Raw genomic sequence first — 4,909 nt, forward strand, 5'->3', positions numbered from 1 at the left:
TTCAGTAAGTCTGGTCTGTGTGTTGTACGCTCTTTTGTGTGCACAGATCAGCAAGCGATGTTAAATTATGCAATGACGTACCCGGGGAAATTCCCACCAAAATTTGAATTATCAAACTCATCCCATGCGCCTAAAGCAGAAGAATCATTTGCGATGCACACTATCGTTCAAAGTGAATGGTATCCGGCGGTACCGCGCAAAATTTCCCTCCACATTTCAAATTTTTTGGCCTATCACCGAAATATCTACCCCCCCTCCCCACTCCCTTTGCTCCCCGACCACAAGTCACATTTCCCCGGTTTCCCTCTTCCTTCCTTCCCTCCTTCCTAAGCTATAGCCGCTTCCTCGCTTGCTTCCTCACTCTCGCCGTCTCGCATCATACCGCCGGGGTCGTCATGGTCTTCTTCAAAGACCTCTCCAGCGGTTCCTCCTCCTGTGACGACTCCTTCACCACCAGGGGATGCCTCTCTTCTCTCTCTCGGGCTATGACTTGGAATGAAGGATTTTTACCCGACAATCGATTTGAGTCATTTCTTCCTCTTTTAGTTCCCTAGGACCATCAGTTGCAACGAATGGAGCGGGGTGGCTGAAGATTTGTCTGCTCGTTGTCACTATCAATCTCCATGCGTGAAGCTAGTTGCGTTTGAATCTGTGGATAGTGGGAGGAAGTTTCTGGCATGTGCAGAGAAGGTTAGAACCTCTTTCGTTGTTACAAATAATTTGTTTGATGTGATTCAGACATTGTCACGTTCTGAACCCATTCATACCACACTTTCAACCAAACGCATCCTAAGACAGTGTCACAGTTTGTACCTAGTATCTAAAATATTGCCATCTCATCAGCGGTGTCATTAGAAAATTATTTGGCACCACTTCAGCAGTTTGTGCAGCCAGCTTGTCCACACATCCGAGCAGCCAAGCAGTAAAATACTAAATCTTTATGGCGCGAAGAAATTGGGCGCCGGAGCAACTTGGTGCTCCGGAGTTCGGGTCCCTGATTTTTTTTTCGTTGCATCGGCTCGCCAGTGTAGGGCACCGGTGTGAGATGTAGCAACAGTTGTCTTTACACCGATTTTAGCATACATAGTGGGCGACCTTAGTGCTATTAGTTCTATGTTATTAAATTTGTGCATGTACACACCTGTTAGTATCAATTTGCTGTCATCCAAACACTGTCGCTATGTTGTTGTAGTTATATTTACCTTCCTCTTAAAATGTTCAATTTGTTATTTATAGTACATGAGTAAGAACTTGTAACATTGTTGTACTACCTTCGTCTAGGTGAATAAGTCATTCGCGTAGTTCTGGGTCATCGATTTGAAGAACTAAATATGTGTTATATGTCATGAAAAGTATCGCTAGATTTCTACACGGATGTAGTTTCTAAATATATAAATTTTGTCACATATAATACATATTTAGATAGTTAAATCGTCGACCTAGAACTACGCGAATGACTTACTCACCGAGACAGAGGTAGTAGTTAATTATAGCTTCTGATGTTTCAGAATTTGGTTGTTGTCTCAGTAGCAATTAATTCATTTGTGCATTGATCTTTTTGAAAAGATATGTCATAATTAACCTGTTTCTTCAGTTTTTCAAAATAAGTATTGGTGATTTCCTATGTTGCTATAAACCCATTTTCCCTACAATTTTTACTGATCTAGTTTTAAATATTATAGGATGAACGGAAGTGTTCTTACTTGGAGTGGGTTGATCAAGAGTGGCCACAGTCTTTGAAGATGTGCCTAGCAAAGCTCTGGAGCATGTATCAGGAAGAGAACAGAGGTAGGCTTAGAGAAATTGTTGTCAACGCTGAAGAATATTTGAAGATGCGGGATAAAAAGAGGAAGATGGGAATGAGCTCAATTTTTTTAAATCAGACTTTGCTAAGATGGTGTTGGCGAAGGAGGAGGCACTTTCCTAGTTGGCCAATGCAAAACAGGTTCTTACTGAACTGAAAGCAGAGGTGGATAAGGCGAGCCTGGATGATCTTGATTAGGGAAATGAATATATTGTTCTAATATTTTTCTTATGAAGTGGAACTAGCTATATGTTGTATTGTGTCGTTTTCAGGTAGCTATCGTACCGTGATGTTAAATATATCTATGTGCCTTATATGAAATTGGCAAACAGTTGTTCGATATGAAATGTGAATTTGTGTAATACTGGAATTATTAACTGTAAACTAATAAACTTGCTAAGTGGGTCATGGAACTTTGCAAACGGTTCTAGAAGTAAAAGCGCTTGTGATGGATAGCCCAATGCCACACAGTTTTCTTCATCAAATCGTGTGTGATATAGTTGATAAAAGCAAACGGATAACCAAGGCAGAGCGTATGTGATACTTACACCTATCACACGCGAGCCTATACATAAACCTGTGTGGGATGTACAAACGAACGGAAATGTTTTCTCTGGATTGACTGTGTGGGATGTACATACGAACGGAAACATTTTCCCTAGATTGATTGTGTGTGATATACATACGAACGGAAATGTTTTTCTGGGATTCACCGTGTGGGATGTACATACGAATGAAAACGATTGGGTTTTGATGCCTCGCCCGATCGCACACGAGCTCATTTTGCCCCAGCCTGTGTGCCAGGAGGGCCTATCCCCGACGGTTTCTGGGTCGTGTAGGAAGGACCCCCCCTATCGCCCACAGTCACTTGGTGACAGTTCCAAATGCCATCGCGGAAAGGGGTTAAAAACCATTTGTATAGTACCGACGCATACCAATGATTAACCCCCTCGCAAGCATCCGCAACTACGAGAAAAGTATTAAGAATAAATTCTAACCATAGCATTAAACTTTGGGATCCGAATCAGCCCCTTACGGAATAGCGCATATACTAGGGTTTAAGCTTTTGTCACTCTCGCAACCCACCATCTAATAACTACTCCACAATGCATTCCCTTAGGCCCAAGTATGGTGAAGTGTCATGTAGTCGACGTTCACATGACACCACCAAGGGAATCACAACATACATATTATCAAAATATTGAATACATATAAAATTCACATGATTAGTTGCAACAAGATTTCTCCCGTGACCTCAAGAACGAAAGTAACTACTCACAAATGATAGTCATACTCAATATCAGAGGGGTATTAAATAGCATAATGGATCTGAACATATAATCTTCCACCAAATAAACCATATAGTAATCAACTACAAGATGTAATCAAAACTACTAGTCACCCACAAGCACCAATCTATAGTTCCGGTACAAAGATTGAACACGAGAGATTAACTAGGGTTTGTGAGGATATGGTGTTGTTGAAGATGTTGATGGAGATTGCCCTCCCCAAGATGGGAGAGTTGTTGGTGATGATGATGACGATGATTTCCCCCTCCGTGAGGGAAGTTCCCCCGACGGAATTGCTCCGTCGGAGGGCAAAAGTGCTCCTGCCCAAGTTCCGCTTCGAGATGGCGGCGCTTCGTCCCGAAAGGTCTCTCCTTATTGTTTTCTAGGTTAAAATGACTTAAATACTAGAAGAGTGACACCAGAGGTGGGCTGGGCTGAGCACAACCCACCAGGGCGTGCCTGATAACCCACAAGTATAGGGGATCGCAACAGTTTTCGAGGGTAGAGTATTCAACCCAAATTTGTTGATTCGACACAAGGGGAGCCAAAGAATATTCTCAAGTATTAGCTGTTGAGTTGTCAATTCAACCACACCTGGAAACTTAGTATATGCAGCAAAGTGTTTAGTAGCAAAGTAATATGATAGTGGTGGTAACGGTAACAAAAGTAAAGACAGCAAAAGTAATGTTTTTGGTATTTTGTAGTGATTGTAACAGTAGCAACGGAAAAGTAAATAAGCGAGAACCAGTATATGGAAAACTCGCAGGCACCGGATTAGCAATGGATAATTATGCCGGATGTGGTTCATCATGTAGCAGTCATAACATAGGGTGACACAAAACTAGCTCCAGTTCTTCAATGTAATGTAGGCATGTATTCCGTATATAGTCATACGTGCTTATGGAAAAGAACTTGCATGACATCTTTTGTCCTACCCTCCCGTGGCAGCGGGGTCCTATTGGAAACTAAGGGATATTAAGGCCTCCTTTTAATAGAGAACCGGAACAAAGCATTAGCACATAGTGAATACATGTACTCCTCAAACTATGGTCATCACCGGGAGTGGTCCCGATTATTGTCACTTCGGGGTTGCCGGATCATAACACATAGTAGGTGACTATAGACTTGCAAGATAGGATCAAGAACACACATATATTCATGAAAACATAATAGGTTCAGATCTGAAATCATGGCACTCGGGCCCTAGTGACAAGCATTAAGCATAGCAAAGTCATAGCAACATCAATCTCAGAACATAATGGATACTAGGGATCAAACCCTAACAAAACTAACTCAATTACATGATAAATCTCATCCAACCCATCACCGTCCAGCAAGCCTACGATGCAATTACTCACGCACGGCGGTGAGCATCATGAATTGGTGACAGAGGATGGTTGATGATGACGACAACGATGAATCCCCCTCTTCGAAGCCCCGAACGGACTTCAGATCAGCCCTCCCGAGAGAGATTAGGGCTTGGCAGCAGCTCCGTATCGTAAAACGCGATGATTTCTTCTCCCTAATTTTTTTCTTCCCGAAAGCCAATATATGGAGTTGGAGTTGGCGTCGGAGGGCCACCAGGGGGCCCACGAGGTAGGGGGGCGCGCCCAGGGGGGGCGCCCCCACCCTCGTGAGAAGGGTGTGGGCCCCCTGGTCTTCATCTTTTGCGAGGATTTTTCTTTATTTTTCTAAGGTGTTCCGTGGAGTTTCAGGACATTCCGAGAATTTTTATTTTCTGCACAAAAAACAACACCATGGCAGTTCTGCTAAAAACAACGTCAGTCCGGGTTAGTTCCATTCAAATCATACAAGT

This window comes from Triticum dicoccoides, chromosome 5B, assembly GCF_002162155.2.
Source record: "Triticum dicoccoides isolate Atlit2015 ecotype Zavitan chromosome 5B, WEW_v2.0, whole genome shotgun sequence".
NCBI classification, from domain to species: Eukaryota; Viridiplantae; Streptophyta; class Magnoliopsida; order Poales; family Poaceae; genus Triticum; species Triticum dicoccoides.